Below are 8220 nucleotides of genomic sequence, written 5' to 3'. Positions count from 1 at the left end.
ACGGGGAACATTCCATGTGATCATCTCTGTGAAGGCTGTTCCATCTGTCAAAGAAAGGGACACCATAAACTTGGTATTAAATAATTCATACTTCACCTAGAAGAGTTCTTGAGCACTGTTCCCCTCCAGAAGCTTACTCACCAGTAGGAAACCATCATGACCATCCATATTTGCTTATAAAAAGGTGGTTAATCTTAGTATAGCCATTGGTACAGTTTGGATCTGTTGGAGGGGAGTGGGGCTTTTACTACAACAAAAGCAAGACTAGTCTACCTTCATAGTTTGGATATACTGTACTAGAGAACAATAAAGCCTAGACTTCCCTGAGCAACAGTCATAGCCTGCTTTCTATTTGCTGGGAGATGGAATACAATTTTCCAGATGCTATTGTCAGCAGAAGTTGCCTAGCAGGAGAAAAATCACATTAGAATAGGGAGTTTCAACAAAAAGCATCCCCCAGTCTAAAGGACTTGTCATGGACGTATTGTTTATTAGCAATGAAGGATAAAAGTTTAACAAGGTAGCACTGAAAACAGTTATATGTTCAGCAGGCATCTCTAGTGTAACAATAAATCTGAAAACTGCGCACGAAATAGCGCACATGAAAACATGTGATTTGTATCTGATACAGCCAGAGTTTACAACCATTCATTTTTACTGGACAGTAGTGGAACTGAATACCTCAGTGTACCAGACTGTAGGACAAAAGTTACATGATTTTACCTCAGGGTATGCAAGGGACCAATCAGGATCATCTTGAACAATGTTTGGCTTAATAAGTGGCACACCTCTTCTCACTGAAACCTGAAGAGAATTGAGATCAGTCAGGAATGAAGCATTTCTGTAGTGACAATTAAAATAAATATCCACACAACCAAACAAGTTATACTGAAGAGCATTATCACATCCTGCCAGCCCTTACCTCCATGTAGTTTCTTTCACAAAGAATTTCCCTCTCTGCCCATGGAGAATAGGGGCACATCATGCTCTGAACATAGGAGGAAGCTGAAGTCATAGCACTGTTTGAGAAGACACTGATCTGTACTGTCAGCTTGTAGGTCTCATCATTCTGGAAACAAAGGCTAAAGTTAGTCCCAGCATGTCACCATTAGAAACAAGTTTACAAGAAATAAAATGAAGACTTACTGTGTTCTGAGCAAAGCAGCTCAGCACAGAAGCAAGGAACTTGGCATTTCCCAAGAAGTCAACAGTTAAGCCGTATCCACACTGTGTGGCCAGTCTGGGAGAGAGGGACACAAGCACCCCCTTATTGTCTATGGAAATAAATGCAGATGGGCTTTTAAGAAACTGTACACGTCATCAAGCAAGGTGGAGAGATAAAGTTAACACCCCCACCGACCTGTTCCAGCTACTTCTTGCAATTGTGTAAGAAAGATTTATATTAATAGAAACACCCATTCGGAACAGCGAGTTCAGGGGAAATGATTTCTATTCTGATGAAGGTAGTAGCAGCTCAGGTTTAGTATTTAGTGTGATCAGCAACATGCTTTTAAAGCGAACACAAGAGCCTTTCCTACCCTGCATTCTGCAAAAACAAAGCCTGGTTGATGCCATACAGCGCAGGAGTGCTCTGTACTTCATTCAGGTTATTACATTACCAGTTAACGGGCTTTGCACACCAAAAGATTTCCATTCAAGAAACACGATTACTCACCAGTCACATTGATGCGAAAATACTTTCCAACAAAAGACTTCTCCAACATCATCATCATAACACTCCCTTGACATTCTGTCCTCACCGAGCCTGTAGAAGACAGCGATACTTGAAAACACACAACCGGCAAATAAACAGGAAGCTAAAAGCACAGCTCTGCTGAAGAGACCGTTATCGTACCTAGAGGGGGGTTCTGCGAGCAAACTTCAGTGGCTAACACTGCCAGCAGCAATGTTATTCTGCATTGAAAAAACAGACTACAGTGAGAAACACACACAACAAAAATAACGTTTCAAAACTAGAGAAAAGAGCAACAGTTACCCAAATCTAAGACAACACGGCATCATTAAATCCAAGGCAGACCCGACCGTGAACTGCTTTCCTCGTTCCAAAGAAACAATAAGAATAACAAACCAGCCCGTAGTTGAGTTTGGGGTTCCTTGGTGCGCAATGGGTTTATAAAGAGGGTCAGGTGCTATTGGGAGCTCATTAGCTGCAACTGATGCCCGCACCTGTTTCATATTCATCCTCTAATTTTCAATCAGTACGTTAATAATAATAATAATAATAATAATAATAATAATAATAATAATAATAATAATAATAATAATAATAATAATAATAATAATAATAATAAGTTCAATCAGGACTTGGCAAAAATGACTTGATTACAGCTCTGTTATTACTAGCAGTAGCAGTAGTATTAGTAGTATTTATTTCTTAGCAGACGCCCTTATCCAGGGTGACTTACAATTGTTATAAGTTATCACAGTAGAAAGCATCACATTAAAAAATATAATACAGATAAGAGCAGATACGATAGTACAATAAGATCAATTCAAGTAAGAGAAAAATAATAAAGCAATCAGTAAATTATGAGTGAATTCGACTAAAAGCAGAACTTGGCTCTCGCGATTCCTTATCCAATGCTGCCACCGTGTGGCCATTTAGTAGAACTGTTGGTTCAAATAAAACTACAAAAGATGTTTTATTTGAACACAGTTCAGTGACAAGTGGTTGCTGGTGCCCTCTGCTGTTTACAATGGGTAGTACAGGTAGTGAAATGGCATTATTATTATTATTATTATTATTATTATTATTATTATTATTATTATTATTATTATTATTATTATTATTATTATTATCAATTTGTTTATTTCTTAGCAGACTTACACTTGTTACAAGTTATCACAGTACAAAGTATCACGTTGTAAACATTACACAATATCATAATACAAGAGCAGTTATGAAAGTACAATAAAATCAATTCAAGAAAGAGCAAAACAAAGCACACAGTAAATTATAAGAGCGAATTCGACTAAGAGCAGCTAAACCTGATAGAAACTATTTGCTTATATTAGTCCAGTAAGAACACTTAGTAAACATGATAAATGCATGAGAATGATTTCAAATAAGAGAAATTACACAACACTTTATTATTTATACACAGTATTCTCCTGCTTATCCTGTAAATATTCATTTTGCTGTATTTTAAGAATGTATCTGAAATGTCTATTTTTGCACAGAGGTTATGGTTAATCTGAGTCTTTTCAAAGGACAACTGAGCTATGTTGAAATTTTTGGTTTAAATGTTTGTTTTATTAGAACCAACAGTTCTACAAATTGGCCACACGATGGCAGCATTGGATAAGGAATCGCGAGCACTAGGTTCTGCCGTCTTCATCAGCTGGCTCTTTGAGCCACTTATATATATATATATATACACACACACACACACACACACACACACACACACACACACACACACACACACACACACTGAGTGTACAAAACATTAGGAACACCTTCCTATGAACACCTTCCTAATATTGAGTTGCACACCTTTTGCCCTCAGAACAGCCTCAATTCTTCGGGGCATGGACTCTACAAGGTGTCGAAAGCGTTCCACAGGGATGATGGCCCATGTTGACTCCAATGCTTCCCACAGTTGTGTCAAGTTGGCTGGTAGTGGATCTCTACTCTGAATAGCTTGTTCCATCTCATCCCACAGATGCTCAATTGGATTGAGATCTGGTGACTGGGCAGACCACTGCAGTAAGCTGAATTTACTGTCATGTTCGTGGAACCATTCCTGGACAATCCTAGCCTTGCGGCATGGGGCATTATCCTGCTGAAAAAATCCATTAGCAGATGGATACACTGCTGCCATGAAGGGATGCACCTGATTAGCAATGATGTTCAGATATCCTGTGGCATTCAAATGTTGCTCCACTTTTATCAAGGGGCCCAATGTGTGCCATGAAAACACACCCCACACCATCACACCCCCACCACCAGCCTGCAATGTTGACACGTGGCATGATGGATGCATGTACTCATGTGGTTTTCTCCATACCCTATAGTCCTCCCATCAGCGTGAAACAGCAGGTACTGGGATTCATCAGACCAGGCAATGTTTTTCCATTCCTCCACTGTCCAGTTTTTTTGTTCCTTATCCCACTGCAACCGCAGTTTCTTGTGTTTTGCTGAAAGAAATGGAACTCTGTTAGGTCGTCGGCTGCCATACCCCATTCGTGTCAAGGTACGACGAGTTGTGCATTCTTTTATGGGTCTTTCGACACCAGTGTTGTACTGGACTGTCAGTTGACTAACTGTAGCCCATCTGTTGCTCTGCACAATTCGTGTCAGCCTCCTTTCATCAATGAGCCGTTTTCGACCGCTGGCCTGCCATTGGCTGGATGTCTTTTGGGTGGTGGACCATCCTTGATACACACTGGAAACTGTTGAGCGTGAAAAACCCAGCAGCGTTGCAGTTCTTGAAACACTCAAACCGGCGCGCCTGGCACCTACTACCATACCCCGTTCAAAGGCACTTAAATCTTTTGTCTTGCTCATTTACCCTCTGAATGGCACACATACACAATCCATGTCTCAATTGTGTCAAGGCTTAAAAATCCTTCTTTAACCTGTCTCCCCTTCATCTACACTGATTGAAGTGGATATAACAGGTTACATCAATAAGGGATCATAGCTTTCACCTGGATTCACCTCGTCAGTCTATTTCAGATTACAGTGCACTCCATTTATAACAATCACATCCATCCTGGATGATTTGATTCTTATAAGTGGTTGATTGTTAAAAGCGGATGCTGTTGCAAATCTCAGTTTTTCATTAAGCCGAGATGCAGCCCCCCCCACCTCCCTCTACATGCATATCACACAGTAACACTGCTGTACTCAGTATGTATTTAATGACTGTGTATTCACTTTATTGAAACACATTCTCACAAACAGAAAACAAATCCACCATACTGCACAATGCAGTGGCACAGTCACGTCTGATTACAAACAATGCAGTGTTTCCTGCATCACTGCACTATCCATGCTGCTTACGCGCCTCATCATTATTGACACTCACATATTAGATTTTAGTTGTAAGTTCTTAATGAAGTGACAATGAAATGCATTCCTCTTTGAAAGAAGTTTGTGCAATTAAGAAATGGGATTGGTAGAAACAAGCTGTAGAACAAGCTGTGATTGTCACTGTGTCCTGTGCATCTCATAACGTGGAGGGCAGACACGTGTTGACTTTGGACTTAGCTGGGAACAGAAAAGGACGGGTATTAATTCAGTTAGACATTTAAGCAGTAAGGGTATTCTCAAACAGCTGCATTAATACTATAACACGGGCATAACGCAGTTCATGGTAAGAGGTTTTATACAGAACTGTAAACCCACAAGAGATCTACAACATGACAGACCAGACACAGCAAAACACAATAATAAAACAATGCCGCCAGCATTATCATTAAGGTGAACTGCACCACTGCTAACCATAAAATCACCCATCAGCCACTACTTTCTGCTGTCTTGTAATCCACAGTAACAGCTGACCTGCTCCCTTGCAGTGTTTATAGTTAAGAATAAACACACTCATTAACATTTAGTGAAATGCGGGTTTCCATGCGGAACTGGGTGTGGATTTTCCCGTGTGTTTCGTCATTCACACGAGTAAATGAGATTTACCCTATCCCTCTCTTTGGCCGTTTTTTTCGGCCACAAACCTGATTTGCACGAGTAATTCTCCCAAACGCGCACACGCGTCGCCACTTCCCGTGTAAATTTCCCCGCATGGAAGCCCATGAGTGTCAATGCTGTTTATTTATTCATTGTGTTTATATGTCTCGTTGTTTTGTTGTCACTGTATTTACCCGGCGAAGGAAGCGTTTATCCCGGATAACCACTCCCGTGATGAGCGGCGCTGCCATGACAACCTATCAAATCACCCGCACGGCTGCTATACTTTAGAGCGCGTCAGGAACGTTTTATTGTTTCAACAAAATAAAATCAATAAGATTGAGCTGAGCTGCCAGTGTGTAATAAACAAACCCTCAAATATCAGAGAATAGATACAGAGACAAGCCGTGGCACCAGCAAGAGGGAACAATGAAAGCGCCAGTAACAGTTTAATTAATTAAATTAATTACGACATGAAACAAAAAAACATGTGGGTATATTTTAATTTAAAAAATTCTATACCTTCATAATTCTGAGTATTTATCTAAATAATATTAATTCTAATTCTTTTCAAATTAATCATTTCTGTTTCCCCCGAGTGCTAAGTAATGTTGCTTTATAGCTTCTTAACATTAATGGATTTTAGAAATCATCTGTGCTAGTCTGCTCCTCAAACAGTTTTAAATATAATTTATATTAATATGGCAGTTAGTATATAAATCAATTTCTAAAACGGGTCGCATTTTGTAATTTAAATAGGTATGAGCTACCAAAACGTATTTTTGTTTCATATGGTTATTAATGTATTTATTTGATTAAACTTTAATCGAGGCTTTCATTTTATCTTCTTGAAGTCACCACAGCGCCTCGCGCCGCTCGGAACTTTCGCATTTTTAAATCCTAACGGTCTCTGCTCAGCTGAGTGGAATGTTCAGGAGCCGGTTGCCTAGCAGCGTCTCCCCCTCTTCTCTGCCCCGCCCTCTCTCCCTCTCTCGCTGCACAGGCTGGGAGTTCAGATTTAGCTTCGTTATATTATAGAGCGCAATTCTTTACTAACTTTTACAAATGAGCTGATTAGAGGCTTCGTGTTTTCAAGATGGTTCAGGTGCAGCCGGGCAGACTGACTGGAGCATCATTACAGGATACCGCACTGCGCTCGGCTTTGTGTGGCGGCTGATACACAAAATAACGAACGACTGTTAAAGAAATCCCATGTATTGCTTTTTAATGCTAAATATGGATCTGGTATTCTAAGTATTATCTACAGTTAATAATTCAGCTATATTCATATTCAGAATGTAATACAGTATTAAGACAGGGTCCAGTATTAGAAATCAATGTTCATTGACCATTCCCATACATTCTCTATATGTTTCCACATTGTGGTTGCAATCCACAGGCACAAGGGGCTCAGTGATGTTAACAACTAGAGCCCACAATTAACCAATATATTTAATGTAAAGAAATGGTTCATGTCTTTCTTTCTCATAGCTTTCTCATAGCATTCTTCTGTGTGTATACACCAGTGCTATTTATTGTGTGTAATTATCCGTCTTGTCTAAGAATGTGCAGATTATACATAAAAAGATATTTATGAGAGAGTTGCCGGCGATGAGGGCTCTACCGTGTGACAGTTGACCGCGACTGGAGTTATATTATGAACGGGGTTGTTGTTTTTCGCTGGTATAGTCTGTGTTTCTTAGATGATAAAAACATACTTTGTAATCTTTTTAATGTGTGACTCAAAACTTAAGGTAGAATAAAAAATAACACCCAAATTTCTCACTTCAGACTTAAAATTAGGAGTTAAATCCCCCCAATGTGAAGTAGAGTCAAATATATTTGCATAATTCTGTATATATATTTTTGAATATATTCATATTTCAAGTAAACGTGACTTTATTATTATAATGGAAACACCTTACACGTGACCTCACTTCTGTAACTAAAAGACAATAAAACAAAGCCGTTCCCATACCGGGAGTCGAACCCGGGCCGCCTGGGTGAAAACCAGGAATCCTAACCGCTAGACCATATGGGAAGCTATAAAGCAAAATCATGGGCATGCAACAGTATCTAGTATACAGGACAACGATTGTTAAATGAAGCTAAAACTGCAAACACGTTAGAAATGCAAAGAAACTTCAAGCCATTTATACTTATTCTCAAATAAGACAACTTCCATTGCTAAAAAAGACCTCCCGTTTTTGCTTCTCTGAAGACACGCAATGGAGGGCGCACTGGAGTTTTTCAGTCTGGGGAATATTACAAATTAACAGACTGTACTTTAAAATACGCATGTAGGGCGGGAGTCTGTTTACCAAAAAACTGTCACACTGTATTTATATCTGTAATGCGTAGGCAATAAATGTGTACATACAAATCTACCATTTGAGCTAAATCCCCTGCAAGTGTGTCTCCTATTCTCAGAGGTTATATCGCATCTTGATACGAGTCATTTATATTAGATTTTTTTTTTTCCCTTGACAATGTAGTCTGCCATTTGCAAATTTAGAAAGCGCGTCTGTACAAGAACAGAGCCAATCAACCTGCTATTTCGCTTTCCT

At 39.4% G+C, this 8220-nt stretch overlaps 1 non-coding gene across 1 annotated transcript; it reads right to left on the bottom strand.

The window, feature by feature from the left end:
• Positions 1 to 7622: 7622 nt before the first annotated feature.
• Positions 7623 to 7694, bottom strand: trnae-uuc. Its single transcript has one exon. It is a non-coding gene; the product is annotated as a tRNA-Glu (tRNA).
• Positions 7695 to 8220: the final 526 nt, after the last annotated feature.

The sequence above is a fragment of the Polyodon spathula genome, unplaced genomic scaffold (genome assembly GCF_017654505.1).
Source record: "Polyodon spathula isolate WHYD16114869_AA unplaced genomic scaffold, ASM1765450v1 scaffolds_2955, whole genome shotgun sequence".
Classification (NCBI taxonomy): Eukaryota; Metazoa; Chordata; class Actinopteri; order Acipenseriformes; family Polyodontidae; genus Polyodon; species Polyodon spathula.
This window is presented reverse-complemented; position numbering and strand designations above follow the sequence as displayed.